The sequence below is a fragment of the Chiloscyllium plagiosum genome, unplaced genomic scaffold (genome assembly GCF_037043375.1).
Source record: "Chiloscyllium plagiosum isolate Xiang-an unplaced genomic scaffold, Cpla_swu_hap1 HiC_scaffold_27, whole genome shotgun sequence".
NCBI lineage: Eukaryota > Metazoa > Chordata > Chondrichthyes > Orectolobiformes > Hemiscylliidae > Chiloscyllium > Chiloscyllium plagiosum.
In genome coordinates this window covers 83,052,368-83,067,495 of record NW_028270165.1, presented here as the reverse complement: position 1 = coordinate 83,067,495, position 15,128 = coordinate 83,052,368, and the positions used below count along the sequence as shown (strand labels likewise).

At 47.1% G+C, this 15,128-nt stretch overlaps 5 non-coding genes across 5 annotated transcripts; all 5 read left to right on the top strand.

Annotated features, from left to right (window-relative positions):
- The first annotated feature begins 2,139 nt into the window (after positions 1-2,139).
- trnae-uuc (transfer RNA glutamic acid (anticodon UUC)) lies at positions 2,140-2,211 on the top strand. Its single transcript has one exon. It is a non-coding gene; the product is annotated as a tRNA-Glu (tRNA).
- A 2,442-nt stretch (positions 2,212-4,653) lies between these two features.
- Positions 4,654-4,727, top strand: trnan-guu (transfer RNA asparagine (anticodon GUU)). Its single transcript has one exon. It is a non-coding gene; the product is annotated as a tRNA-Asn (tRNA).
- A 2,468-nt stretch (positions 4,728-7,195) lies between these two features.
- Positions 7,196-7,267, top strand: trnae-uuc (transfer RNA glutamic acid (anticodon UUC)). The gene has a single exon. It is a non-coding gene; the product is annotated as a tRNA-Glu (tRNA).
- A 2,443-nt stretch (positions 7,268-9,710) lies between these two features.
- trnan-guu (transfer RNA asparagine (anticodon GUU)) lies at positions 9,711-9,784 on the top strand. Its single transcript has one exon. It is a non-coding gene; the product is annotated as a tRNA-Asn (tRNA).
- A 2,468-nt stretch (positions 9,785-12,252) lies between these two features.
- trnae-uuc (transfer RNA glutamic acid (anticodon UUC)) lies at positions 12,253-12,324 on the top strand. Its single transcript has one exon. It is a non-coding gene; the product is annotated as a tRNA-Glu (tRNA).
- The last annotated feature ends 2,804 nt before the right edge of the window (positions 12,325-15,128 follow it).

Sequence of the window (15,128 nt, the reverse complement as noted above, 5' to 3'; positions counted from 1 at the left end):
TTTCATCTTTCGGGATGAAGCACCCAGAATCGCCATTTGCAGATATTTAACCCTTTCGAAAACTGTGAAGTGATTGGATTCAAACAAACTCTGCAATGATTTACTCTTTCTCAGCTCCACGGGCAGAGAGACCTGCGAAATGAAGCTGTCAGTGTGGTTCTGTATTGGTGGGCAGAGTGGTGAATGCGATGGACATGAAATCCATTGCGGGTTCCCCACGCAGGTGTGAACCCTGCCGACTACAGTTGAGAACTGTCGTCAGAAAGAAAGGGAGATTGTTTCACGGATTTTTAAAGATGCAAATCAGTGGAGGGGTTTAAATATTTCAATCACATTGGGACTGATCGGGAATCTGCAACCCACTGCCTGTCAGGGTGGAACAAGCAGATATCCCCAGAGCTGCTTTTGAGGATATGAGCCAAGTGTTTGGAAATGAGACTAGAACAGTGAGGGGCGTGAAGTCGTGGTCGAAATGAGGCAGGCACCTGAGGACAAAGGTGTTTTATTTGCCAGTGAAAGATACTGCTTCACAAAGTTGGGTCGATGGAAGGGAAGCAGTGATGGTGATTATCTTTGGCTGTTCACCTTGTGAATGTTCCCATTGCTGTGCATGTCCGTATAACGTCAGAACTCTGCAGCATGGCGGCGTCAGGTCCGCACAGTGCCAGGGGCGCAATGGATGACGCATGTGACTCCACCTACATGTTTGAAATGCAGCTCACAGCTTCTTCACACACCCCAATTAATCTTTCTCATTGTCCTGAAGCCGGCATACGGTTTGAATTCCTGATCTGCAGGAACGAGACTCTTTTCACTGTCTCGCGTCAGTAAGTGTCCCTGAGAACATCAGAGTCACGTCACAGCGCTGTCAGAGGAGGGGAAGCTGAAAGAGCCCCACACGCTGCTCACGGGCACATTTCACTTTCCCCAACTCACCGCCCCAACCACTGCGGCTCCTGGGAGTGGAAAGGGAAGAAACGCCAAAACCCAGTCTCAGCTTTGTAAATCTTCAGGAAATAAGAAAACTGATTATCCCTTCCGGTCTTCCATCCTGGCCTGACAGCGTTGATTTTAAATGGCTGTCCAGTTAGTGCCGATTCGTTTTGGCTGAAAAAATCTTCCTTATCTCATCCCAGCATTTCTTGCCACAGAGAACTGTGCGGCAGAGTTCATGTATTTCCTTGTATGGTATTTTGTAAATAACATTCGTTTGCGGGTTGTTTGTATAGGGTATTTAAGGTTCACTAGCCGTTGTTTAATGCTGAGAGGGTTGAGTTATCTGGAAATCATTTCACAGATGTCTTTAATGTAAAGTAATGTGGCTAGGGTTTCTGCAGACGTTGTGTCTGCTAGTGTCAGTTTGTTGATGTGAAATCGTCACACTGGGTTTATTGGGTAGGCAAAAGTGGGGACTGCAGATGCTGGAAACCAGAGTTTAGATCAGAGTGGTACTGGAAAGGCACAGCAGGTCAGACAGCTTCCGAGGAGCAGGAAAATCGACATTTCGGGCTTAAGCCCTTCATCAGGAATAGAGGCAGGACGCTTCCAGGGATGGCGAGATAAATTGGGGGGTGCTGGGCCGAAGGTAGCAAAGAGTACAATAGGTGAATGGGGGTGGGGATGGAGGTGACAGGTCAGAGAGGAGGGTGGAGCGAACAGTTGAGAAGGGAGATTGGCAGGTAGGACAGGTCATGAGGACAGCGCTGAGCTGGAAGATTGGAACTGAGGTAAGGTGGGGGGAGGGGAAATGAGGAAACTGGTGAAGTCCACATTGATGTCCTGGGGTTGAATTTATCCGAGGCGAAAGGTGGGCGTGCTTCCTTCAGGCATCGGGTGGGGAGTGAGCGGCGATGGAGGAGGCCCAGGACCTGCATGTTCTCGGCAGAGTGGGAGGGGGGTTGAAATGTTGGGCCGGAGGGTGATGGGGTTGATTGCTGCGGGTGTCGTGGAGATGTTCCCTCAAGCGCTGTGACTTGACACTGCGAGGAGTCTCCAGTCTCCCCAATGTAGAGGAGACCGCATCGGGAGCAATGGATACAAGCAATGACATTGGTGGAAGCCTTCTCACGATCGTGGCCCAGGTTCGATTTCCGGGCAGGGAAGCAATTTACATTAGAGCTGTGAGGTGGCACTGCTGTCTCCCTGGTGGTCTAGTGGTTAGGATTCGGCGCTTTCACCGCTGCGGCCCGGGTTCGATTCCCGGTCAGGGAAGTGTTTCTCTGTGAATCGTTTGCCTACCCATTCTCCTTAAATGCGCTGTATCGTTCCTTATTGGCCTTCGTCGTTACTGGCTACTGCAGTGTGTCGTGCCTCGTTGAAATAGTGTCCTGATTCAGCTTGCTTTTATGTGTAGGGATCATTGCTTCTGTAGCTAAGTACTTGATTCGTGTGTGTTGTTTTCCTGTCGACGCTGTTTTGAATTTACCATTGACTGCTCGCTCTACTGTGACATCTAGGAATGGCACTTTGTTGTTGTTCTCCTCTTTTGTGAATTTTATGCCAGTAAGGATATTGTTGATGGTGTTGTAGGTTTCCTCTAATTTACTTCATTTTTTGATGACAAAAGTGTCATCACTGTGGCGGACACAAAGTTTGGTTTGGATCGTTGGAAGGGCTGTTGGTTTGAGACTGCATTATTGCTTCTGCTAGGAATCCTGATACTTGTGGTTTCATGGGTGTTTCGTTGATTTGTTTGAGGCTTGTTACTGAATATGAAGTGGGTGGTTAAGGCACAGTTCCACGAGCTGGATAGTGCTATCTTTGCTGATGAAGTTGGTGCTGTATTTGTGTCTTTGGTTCTTCGAGTAGTGTCTCCAGTTTTCTTTGGCCACGTTGATGTTAATGGATGTGAACAGGGCTGTTATGTCAAAGGACATCATTATTCCATCCTCTTCTAACTTAGTGTCTTTGGTGTTCAGGAATTCTTGGATGGAATAAATGGAGTGGCGTGAATCTTCGACTTGGTGTTCTAGTCTTCAGTGGAGGCCTTTGACTAGTCTGTATATTGGTGTTCCAAGTAGTGAGACTATGGCCTGAGGGGGGCTCCTGGTATGAAGAGGAGGAGAACAACAACAAAGTGCCATTCTTAGATGTCACAATAGAGCGAACACTCAACAGTGAACTTCAAACTAGCGTCTACAGAAAAACAACACACGCAAACCAAGTGCTTAACCACAGAAGCAATCATCCCAACACCCACAAACGAAGCTGCATCAGGACATTATTTCAATGAGCCACTACACACTGCATATAGAGGATTATAAAATCATGAGGGATACGGATGAGGTGAACAGCAGGTGTCCTTTCCCTCAGCTGGGGTTTTCAGGATCAGGGAGCAAATATTTTGAGGTGAGTAGAGAAAGATTTTATAAAGACAGGACAAGGATCGTTTTTTAAGAGAGTGGCCTGAGTGCAGAATGAATGTCCAGAAGAAGTCATAGAGTCATAGAGATGTACAGCACAGAAACAGACTGTTTGGTCCAACTTGTCCATGCCGACCAACTATCCCAAAACAATCTAGTCCCACCTGACAGCGCACGGCCCCATATCCCTCCAAACCCTTCCTATTCATACACCTAACCAAATGCCTTTTAAATGTTGCAATCGTACTAGACTTCACCACTTCCTCTGGCAGTTCATTCAATAAACGTACAATCCTCTGCGTGAAAACGTTGCCCCTTAGATCTCTTTTGTATCTTTCCCCTCTAATGCTAAACCCATGCCCTCTCGTACTGGACTCCCCCACCCCAGGGAAAAAGACTTTGTCTATTTATCCTATCCATACCCCTCATGATTTTATACACGCAGAGTTACAACGTTTGGATAAGTACATGAATATGAAAGGTTCGAAGGTTTATGGGCAAACACTGGTAGGTGGGACGAGTTTAGTTTGAGAACATACTCAGCATGGACGAGTTGGATGAAGGGTCTGTTCAGTGCTGTCATACTCTGTGACTGACCTGTACTGGTCTTAAAACCATTTTCTTACCTCCCCCCATAACAATCCACTTCTTTGTTGTTCAAAACTCAGATGAATTTACCCTTGAATATGTTCAATGACCCCACTTCTGAACTGAATTCCTCTTCGTAATATACCACTTGCCTCGCTCATTGCCTGCTGCATCTGCCCGACAACTGGCATTGACTGGAATGGAGGGACTCTGACACCCCTTTATACATCCACACATCATTCCTGATGAAGGGCTTGTGCCCGAAACGTTCACTGTCCTGCTCCTCAGATGCTGCCTGACCTGTTCTGCTTTTCCAGTGCCACATTTTTCGACTTTCACCTCTAGTCCTCACTTTCTCCACATTCCAATATATCACCATTTAAACAATGCACTGCTTTTTTTTAAACAGCCAAGGCTAAACAACACATTGCGGCACTGCACTTGCCATGTGTTTGCCAATTGAGATACAGACCTGGACCAACTTCGGGAAGAGGCAAAACACTGAGTTCTGAACAAAAACGGTAGCACACTCAAAACGTCGGCTCTGTTTACCTTTCCACGGATGCAGCTCGACCCGTTGGCTTTCTGCAGTATTCGCCGTGTTTGAACTGAAAGAAGACAATGGTAATTCTGGGCGGGAAGGTTAAATTGTTAATTGAATAGTAGCTTCCTCAACGAGACTGTGCGGGCGCTGGGCGGACCTGTCTCTGTGGCGCAATTGGTCAGCGCGTTCGGCTGTTAACCGGAAGGTTGGTGGTTCGAGACCACCCGGAGACGGGGCGTTTGCTGTTCACGCTCCTACTGCTTTCTTGGCTGCAAAGATGCGCGTTTTTAATGGTGTCAGGAAAATGTTTCCCAAACGGAAATCTTTTCCACTGAGGAAGCACAAAGGGGTTTCTGAATTGATTGAATTTCTAACGTAAAGGAATGCGGATGCTGACAGTCCGAGACAGAAAGCGAAACTGCTGGAGCAACTCAGTAGTTTTGGATGTTCCTGGATGAGGTAAAAAAAGTTCTGAAATGTCTCTGATTCTCTTTCTACAGATGCTGCCTGACCTGCTGAGTTGCTCCTGCAATTTCTGGTTTTGCTTTTAACTGAACGTCCATTTCATCTTTCGGGATGAAGCACCCAGAATCGCCATTTGCAGATATTTAACCCTTTCGAAAACTGTGAAGTGATTGGATTCAAACAAACTCTGCAATGATTTACTCTTTCTCAGCTCCACGGGCAGAGAGACCTGCGAAATGAAGCTGTCAGTGTGGTTCTGTATTGGTGGGCAGAGTGGTGAATGCGATGGACATGAAATCCATTGCGGGTTCCCCACGCAGGTGTGAACCCTGCCGACTACAGTTGAGAACTGTCGTCAGAAAGAAAGGGAGATTGTTTCACGGATTTTTAAAGATGCAAATCAGTGGAGGGGTTTAAATATTTCAATCACATTGGGACTGATCGGGAATCTGCAACGCACTGCCTGTCAGGGTGGAACAAGCAGATATCCCCAGAGCTGCTTTTGAGGATATGAGCCAAGTGTTTGGAAATGAGACTAGAACAGTGAGGGGCGTGAAGTCGTGGTCGAAATGAGGCAGGCACCTGAGGACAAAGGTGTTTTATTTGCCAGTGAAAGATACTGCTTCACAAAGGTGGGTCGATGGAAGGGAAGCAGTGATGGTGATTATCTTTGGCTGTTCACCTTGTGAATGTTCCCATTGCTGTGCATGTCCGTATAACGTCAGAACTCTGCAGCATGGCGGCGTCAGGTCCGCACAGTGCCAGGGGCGCAATGGATGACGCATGTGACTCCACCTACATGTTTGAAATGCAGCTCACAGCTTCTTCACACACCCCAATTAATCTTTCTCATTGTCCTGAAGCCGGCATACGGTTTGAATTCCTGATCTGCAGGAACGAGACTCTTTTCACTGTCTCGCGTCAGTAAGTGTCCCTGAGAACATCAGAGTCACGTCACAGCGCTGTCAGAGGAGGGGAAGCTGAAAGAGCCCCACACGCTGCTCACGGGCACATTTCACTTTCCCCAACTCACCGCCCCAACCACTGCGGCTCCTGGGAGTGGAAAGGGAAGAAACGCCAAAACCCAGTCTCAGCTTTGTAAATCTTCAGGAAATAAGAAAACTGATTATCCCTTCCGGTCTTCCATCCTGGCCTGACAGCGTTGATTTTAAATGGCTGTCCAGTTAGTGCCGATTCGTTTTGGCTGAAAAAATCTTCCTTATCTCATCCCAGCATTTCTTGCCACAGAGAACTGTGCGGCAGAGTTCATGTATTTCCTTGTATGGTATTTTGTAAATAACATTCGTTTGCGGGTTGTTTGTATAGGGTATTTAAGGTTCACTAGCCGTTGTTTAATGCTGAGAGGGTTGAGTTATCTGGAAATCATTTCACAGATGTCTTTAATGTAAAGTAATGTGGCTAGGGTTTCTGCAGACGTTGTGTCTGCTAGTGTCAGTTTGTTGATGTGAAATCGTCACACTGGGTTTATTGGGTAGGCAAAAGTGGGGACTGCAGATGCTGGAAACCAGAGTTTAGATCAGAGTGGTACTGGAAAGGCACAGCAGGTCAGACAGCTTCCGAGGAGCAGGAAAATCGACATTTCGGGCTTAAGCCCTTCATCAGGAATAGAGGCAGGACGCTTCCAGGGATGGCGAGATAAATTGGGGGGTGCTGGGCCGAAGGTAGCAAAGAGTACAATAGGTGAATGGGGGTGGGGATGGAGGTGACAGGTCAGAGAGGAGGGTGGAGCGAACAGTTGAGAAGGGAGATTGGCAGGTAGGACAGGTCATGAGGACAGCGCTGAGCTGGAAGATTGGAACTGAGGTAAGGTGGGGGGAGGGGAAATGAGGAAACTGGTGAAGTCCACATTGATGTCCTGGGGTTGAATTTATCCGAGGCGAAAGGTGGGCGTGCTTCCTTCAGGCATCGGGTGGGGAGTGAGCGGCGATGGAGGAGGCCCAGGACCTGCATGTTCTCGGCAGAGTGGGAGGGGGGTTGAAATGTTGGGCCGGAGGGTGATGGGGTTGATTGCTGCGGGTGTCGTGGAGATGTTCCCTCAAGCGCTGTGACTTGACACTGCGAGGAGTCTCCAGTCTCCCCAATGTAGAGGAGACCGCATCGGGAGCAATGGATACAAGCAATGACATTGGTGGAAGCCTTCTCACGATCGTGGCCCAGGTTCGATTTCCGGGCAGGGAAGCAATTTACATTAGAGCTGTGAGGTGGCACGGCTGTCTCCCTGGTGGTCTAGTGGTTAGGATTCGGCGCTTTCACCGCTGCGGCCCGGGTTCGATTCCCGGTCAGGGAAGTGTTTCTCTGTGAATCGTTTGCCTACCCATTCTCCTTAAATGCGCTGTATCGTTCCTTATTGGCCTTCGTCGTTACTGGCTACTGCAGTGTGTCGTGCCTCGTTGAAATAGTGTCCTGATTCAGCTTGCTTTTATGTGTAGGGATCATTGCTTCTGTAGCTAAGTACTTGATTCGTGTGTGTTGTTTTCCTGTCGACGCTGTTTTGAATTTACCATTGACTGCTCGCTCTACTGTGACATCTAGGAATGGCACTTTGTTGTTGTTCTCCTCTTTTGTGAATTTTATGCCAGTAAGGATATTGTTGATGGTGTTGTAGGTTTCCTCTAATTTACTTCATTTTTTGATGACAAAAGTGTCATCACTGTGGCGGACACAAAGTTTGGTTTGGATCGTTGGAAGGGCTGTTGGTTTGAGACTGCATTATTGCTTCTGCTAGGAATCCTGATACTTGTGGTTTCATGGGTGTTTCGTTGATTTGTTTGAGGCTTGTTACTGAATATGAAGTGGGTGGTTAAGGCACAGTTCCACGAGCTGGATAGTGCTATCTTTGCTGATGAAGTTGGTGCTGTATTTGTGTCTTTGGTTCTTCGAGTAGTGTCTCCAGTTTTCTTTGGCCACGTTGATGTTAATGGATGTGAACAGGGCTGTTATGTCAAAGGACATCATTATTCCATCCTCTTCTAACTTAGTGTCTTTGGTGTTCAGGAATTCTTGGATGGAATAAATGGAGTGGCGTGAATCTTCGACTTGGTGTTCTAGTCTTCAGTGGAGGCCTTTGACTAGTCTGTATATTGGTGTTCCAAGTAGTGAGACTATGGCCTGAGGGGGGCTCCTGGTTTGAAGAGGAGGAGAACAACAACAAAGTGCCATTCTTAGATGTCACAATAGAGCGAACACTCAACAGTGAACTTCAAACTAGCGTCTACAGAAAAACAACACACGCAAACCAAGTGCTTAACCACAGAAGCAATCATCCCAACACCCACAAACGAAGCTGCATCAGGACATTATTTCAATGAGCCACTACACACTGCATATAGAGGATTATAAAATCATGAGGGATACGGATGAGGTGAACAGCAGGTGTCCTTTCCCTCAGCTGGGGTTTTCAGGATCAGGGAGCAAATATTTTGAGGTGAGTAGAGAAAGATTTTATAAAGACAGGACAAGGATCGTTTTTTAAGAGAGTGGCCTGAGTGCAGAATGAATGTCCAGAAGAAGTCATAGAGTCATAGAGATGTACAGCACAGAAACAGACTGTTTGGTCCAACTTGTCCATGCCGACCAACTATCCCAAAACAATCTAGTCCCACCTGACAGCGCACGGCCCCATATCCCTCCAAACCCTTCCTATTCATACACCTAACCAAATGCCTTTTAAATGTTGCAATCGTACTAGACTTCACCACTTCCTCTGGCAGTTCATTCAATAAACGTACAATCCTCTGCGTGAAAACGTTGCCCCTTAGATCTCTTTTGTATCTTTCCCCTCTAATGCTAAACCCATGCCCTCTCGTACTGGACTCCCCCACCCCAGGGAAAAAGACTTTGTCTATTTATCCTATCCATACCCCTCATGATTTTATACACGCAGAGTTACAACGTTTGGATAAGTACATGAATATGAAAGGTTCGAAGGTTTATGGGCAAACACTGGTAGGTGGGACGAGTTTAGTTTGAGAACATACTCAGCATGGACGAGTTGGATGAAGGGTCTGTTCAGTGCTGTCATACTCTGTGACTGACCTGTACTGGTCTTAAAACCATTTTCTTACCTCCCCCCATAACAATCCACTTCTTTGTTGTTCAAAACTCAGATGAATTTACCCTTGAATATGTTCAATGACCCCACTTCTGAACTGAATTCCTCTTCGTAATATACCACTTGCCTCGCTCATTGCCTGCTGCATCTGCCCGACAACTGGCATTGACTGGAATGGAGGGACTCTGACACCCCTTTATACATCCACACATCATTCCTGATGAAGGGCTTGTGCCCGAAACGTTCACTGTCCTGCTCCTCAGATGCTGCCTGACCTGTTCTGCTTTTCCAGTGCCACATTTTTCGACTTTCACCTCTAGTCCTCACTTTCTCCACATTCCAATATATCACCATTTAAACAATGCACTGCTTTTTTTTAAACAGCCAAGGCTATAACAACACATTGCGGCACTGCACTTGCCATGTGTTTGCCAATTGAGATACAGACCTGGACCAACTTCGGGAAGAGGCAAAACACTGAGTTCTGAACAAAAACGGTAGCACACTCAAAACGTCGGCTCTGTTTACCTTTCCACGGATGCAGCTCGACCCGTTGGCTTTCTGCAGTATTCGCCGTGTTTGAACTGATAGAAGACAATGGTAATTCTGGGCGGGAAGGTTAAATTGTTAATTGAATAGTAGCTTCCTCAACGAGACTGTGCGGGCGCTGGGCGGACCTGTCTCTGTGGCGCAATTGGTCAGCGCGTTCGGCTGTTAACCGGAAGGTTGGTGGTTCGAGACCACCCGGAGACGGGGCGTTTGCTGTTCACGCTCCTACTGCTTTCTTGGCTGCAAAGATGCGCGTTTTTAATGGTGTCAGGAAAATGTTTCCCAAACGGAAATCTTTTCCACTGAGGAAGCACAAAGGGGTTTCTGAATTGATTGAATTTCTAACGTAAAGGAATGCGGATGCTGACAGTCCGAGACAGAAAGCGAAACTGCTGGAGCAACTCAGTAGTTTTGGATGTTCCTGGATGAGGTAAAAAAAGTTCTGAAATGTCTCTGATTCTCTTTCTACAGATGCTGCCTGACCTGCTGAGTTGCTCCTGCAATTTCTGGTTTTGCTTTTAACTGAACGTCCATTTCATCTTTCGGGATGAAGCACCCAGAATCGCCATTTGCAGATATTTAACCCTTTCGAAAACTGTGAAGTGATTGGATTCAAACAAACTCTGCAATGATTTACTCTTTCTCAGCTCCACGGGCAGAGAGACCTGCGAAATGAAGCTGTCAGTGTGGTTCTGTATTGGTGGGCAGAGTGGTGAATGCGATGGACATGAAATCCATTGCGGGTTCCCCACGCAGGTGTGAACCCTGCCGACTACAGTTGAGAACTGTCGTCAGAAAGAAAGGGAGATTGTTTCACGGATTTTTAAAGATGCAAATCAGTGGAGGGGTTTAAATATTTCAATCACATTGGGACTGATCGGGAATCTGCAACGCACTGCCTGTCAGGGTGGAACAAGCAGATATCCCCAGAGCTGCTTTTGAGGATATGAGCCAAGTGTTTGGAAATGAGACTAGAACAGTGAGGGGCGTGAAGTCGTGGTCGAAATGAGGCAGGCACCTGAGGACAAAGGTGTTTTATTTGCCAGTGAAAGATACTGCTTCACAAAGTTGGGTCGATGGAAGGGAAGCAGTGATGGTGATTATCTTTGGCTGTTCACCTTGTGAATGTTCCCATTGCTGTGCATGTCCGTATAACGTCAGAACTCTGCAGCATGGCGGCGTCAGGTCCGCACAGTGCCAGGGGCGCAATGGATGACGCATGTGACTCCACCTACATGTTTGAAATGCAGCTCACAGCTTCTTCACACACCCCAATTAATCTTTCTCATTGTCCTGAAGCCGGCATACGGTTTGAATTCCTGATCTGCAGGAACGAGACTCTTTTCACTGTCTCGCGTCAGTAAGTGTCCCTGAGAACATCAGAGTCACGTCACAGCGCTGTCAGAGGAGGGGAAGCTGAAAGAGCCCCACACGCTGCTCACGGGCACATTTCACTTTCCCCAACTCACCGCCCCAACCACTGCGGCTCCTGGGAGTGGAAAGGGAAGAAACGCCAAAACCCAATCTCAGCTTTGTAAATCTTCAGGAAATAAGAAAACTGATTATCCCTTCCGGTCTTCCATCCTGGCCTGACAGCGTTGATTTTAAATGGCTGTCCAGTTAGTGCCGATTCGTTTTGGCTGAAAAAATCTTCCTTATCTCATCCCAGCATTTCTTGCCACAGAGAACTGTGCGGCAGAGTTCATGTATTTCCTTGTATGGTATTTTGTAAATAACATTCGTTTGCGGGTTGTTTGTATAGGGTATTTAAGGTTCACTAGCCGTTGTTTAATGCTGAGAGGGTTGAGTTATCTGGAAATCATTTCACAGATGTCTTTAATGTAAAGTAATGTGGCTAGGGTTTCTGCAGACGTTGTGTCTGCTAGTGTCAGTTTGTTGATGTGAAATCGTCACACTGGGTTTATTGGGTAGGCAAAAGTGGGGACTGCAGATGCTGGAAACCAGAGTTTAGATCAGAGTGGTACTGGAAAGGCACAGCAGGTCAGACAGCTTCCGAGGAGCAGGAAAATCGACATTTCGGGCTTCAGCCCTTCATCAGGAATAGAGGCAGGACGCTTCCAGGGATGGCGAGATAAATTGGGGGGTGCTGGGCCGAAGGTAGCAAAGAGTACAATAGGTGAATGGGGGTGGGGATGGAGGTGACAGGTCAGAGAGGAGGGTGGAGCGAACAGTTGAGAAGGGAGATTGGCAGGTAGGACAGGTCATGAGGACAGCGCTGAGCTGGAAGATTGGAACTGAGGTAAGGTGGGGGGAGGGGAAATGAGGAAACTGGTGCAGTCCACATTGATGTCCTGGGGTTGAATTTATCCGAGGCGAAAGGTGGGCGTGCTTCCTTCAGGCATCGGGTGGGGAGTGAGCGGCGATGGAGGAGGCCCAGGACCTGCATGTTCTCGGCAGAGTGGGAGGGGGGTTGAAATGTTGGGCCGGAGGGTGATGGGGTTGATTGCTGCGGGTGTCGTGGAGATGTTCCCTCAAGCGCTGTGACTTGACACTGCGAGGAGTCTCCAGTCTCCCCAATGTAGAGGAGACCGCATCGGGAGCAATGGATACAAGCAATGACATTGGTGGAAGCCTTCTCACGATCGTGGCCCAGGTTCGATTTCCGGGCAGGGAAGCAATTTACATTAGAGCTGTGAGGTGGCACTGCTGTCTCCCTGGTGGTCTAGTGGTTAGGATTCGGCGCTTTCACCGCTGCGGCCCGGGTTCGATTCCCGGTCAGGGAAGTGTTTCTCTGTGAATCGTTTGCCTACCCATTCTCCTTAAATGCGCTGTATCGTTCCTTATTGGCCTTCGTCGTTACTGGCTACTGCAGTGTGTCGTTCCTCGTTGAAATAGTGTCCTGATTCAGCTTGTTTTTATGTGTAGGGATCATTGCTTCTGTAGCTAAGTACTTGATTCGTGTGTGTTGTTTTCCTGTCGACGCTGTTTTGAATTTACCATTGACTGCTCGCTCTACTGTGACATCTAGGAATGGCACTTTGTTGTTGTTCTCCTCTTTTGTGAATTTTATGCCAGTAAGGATATTGTTGATGGTGTTGTAGGTTTCCTCTAATTTACTTCATTTTTTGATGACAAAAGTGTCATCACTGTGGCGGACACAAAGTTTGGTTTGGATCGTTGGAAGGGCTGTTGGTTTGAGACTGCATTATTGCTTCTGCTAGGAATCCTGATACTTGTGGTTTCATGGGTGTTTCGTTGATTTGTTTGAGGCTTGTTACTGAATATGAAGTGGGTGGTTAAGGCACAGTTCCACGAGCTGGATAGTGCTATCTTTGCTGATGAAGTTGGTGCTGTATTTGTGTCTTTGGTTCTTCGAGTAGTGTCTCCAGTTTTCTTTGGCCACATTGATGTTAATGGATGTGAACAGGGCTGTTATGTCAAAGGACATCATTATTCCATCCTCTTCTAACTTAGTGTCTTTGGTGTTCAGGAATTCTTGGATGGAATAAATGGAGTGGCGTGAATCTTCGACTTGGTGTTCTAGTCTTCAGTGGAGGCCTTTGACTAGTCTGTATATTGGTATTCCAAGTAGTGAGACTATGGCCTGAGGGGGGCTCCTGGTTTGAAGAGGAGGAGAACAACAACAAAGTGCCATTCTTAGATGTCACAGTAGAGCGAACACTCAACAGTGAACTTCAAACTAGCGTCTACAGAAAAACAACACACGCAAACCAAGTGCTTAACCACAGAAGCAATCATCCCAACACCCACAAACGAAGCTGCATCAGGACATTATTTCAATGAGCCACTACACACTGCATATAGAGGATTATAAAATCATGAGGGATACGGATGAGGTGAACAGCAGGTGTCCTTTCCCTCAGCTGGGGTTTTCAGGATCAGGGAGCAAATATTTTGAGGTGAGTAGAGAAAGATTTTATAAAGACAGGACAAGGATCGTTTTTTAAGAGAGTGGCCTGAGTGCAGAATGAATGTCCAGAAGAAGTCATAGAGTCATAGAGATGTACAGCACAGAAACAGACTGTTTGGTCCAACTTGTCCATGCCGACCAACTATCCCAAAACAATCTAGTCCCACCTGACAGCGCACGGCCCCATATCCCTCCAAACCCTTCCTATTCATACACCTAACCAAATGCCTTTTAAATGTTGCAATCGTACTAGACTTCACCACTTCCTCTGGCAGTTCATTCAATAAACGTACAATCCTCTGCGTGAAAACGTTGCCCCTTAGATCTCTTTTGTATCTTTCCCCTCTAATGCTAAACCCATGCCCTCTCGTACTGGACTCCCCCACCCCAGGGAAAAAGACTTTGTCTATTTATCCTATCCATACCCCTCATGATTTTATACACGCAGAGTTACAACGTTTGGATAAGTACATGAATATGAAAGGTTCGAAGGTTTATGGGCAAACACTGGTAGGTGGGACGAGTTTAGTTTGAGAACATACTCAGCATGGACGAGTTGGATGAAGGGTCTGTTCAGTGCTGTCATACTCTGTGACTGACCTGTACTGGTCTTAAAACCATTTTCTTACCTCCCCCCATAACAATCCACTTCTTTGTTGTTCAAAACTCAGATGAATTTACCCTTGAATATGTTCAATGACCCCACTTCTGAACTGAATTCCTCTTCGTAATATACCACTTGCCTCGCTCATTGCCTGCTGCATCTGCCCGACAACTGGCATTGACTGGAATGGAGGGACTCTGACACCCCTTTATACATCCACACATCATTCCTGATGAAGGGCTTGTGCCCGAAACGTTCACTGTCCTGCTCCTCAGATGCTGCCTGACCTGTTCTGCTTTTCCAGTGCCACATTTTTCGACTTTCACCTCTAGTCCTCACTTTCTCCACATTCCAATATATCACCATTTAAACAATGCACTGCTTTTTTTTAAACAGCCAAGGCTATAACAACACATTGCGGCACTGCACTTGCCATGTGTTTGCCAATTGAGATACAGACCTGGACCAACTTCGGGAAGAGGCAAAACACTGAGTTCTGAACAAAAACGGTAGCACACTCAAAACGTCGGCTCTGTTTACCTTTCCACGGATGCAGCTCGACCCGTTGGCTTTCTGCAGTATTCGCCGTGTTTGAACTGATAGAAGACAATGGTAATTCTGGGCGGGAAGGTTAAATTGTTAATTGAATAGTAGCTTCCTCAACGAGACTGTGCGGGCGCTGGGCGGACCTGTCTCTGTGGCGCAATTGGTCAGCGCGTTCGGCTGTTAACCGGAAGGTTGGTCGTTCGAGACCACCCGGAGACGGGGCGTTTGCTGTTCACGCTCCTACTGCTTTCTTGGCTGCAAAGATGCGCGTTTTTAATGGTGTCAGGAAAATGTTTCCCAAACGGAAATCTTTTCCACTGAGGAAGCACAAAGGGGTTTCTGAATTGATTGAATTTCTAACGTAAAGGAATGCGGATGCTGACAGTCCGAGACAGAAAGCGAAACTGCTGGAGCAACTCAGTAGTTTTGGATGTTCCTGGATGAGGTAAAAAAAGTTCTGAAATGTCTCTGATTCTCTTTCTACAGATGCTGCCTGACCTGCTGAA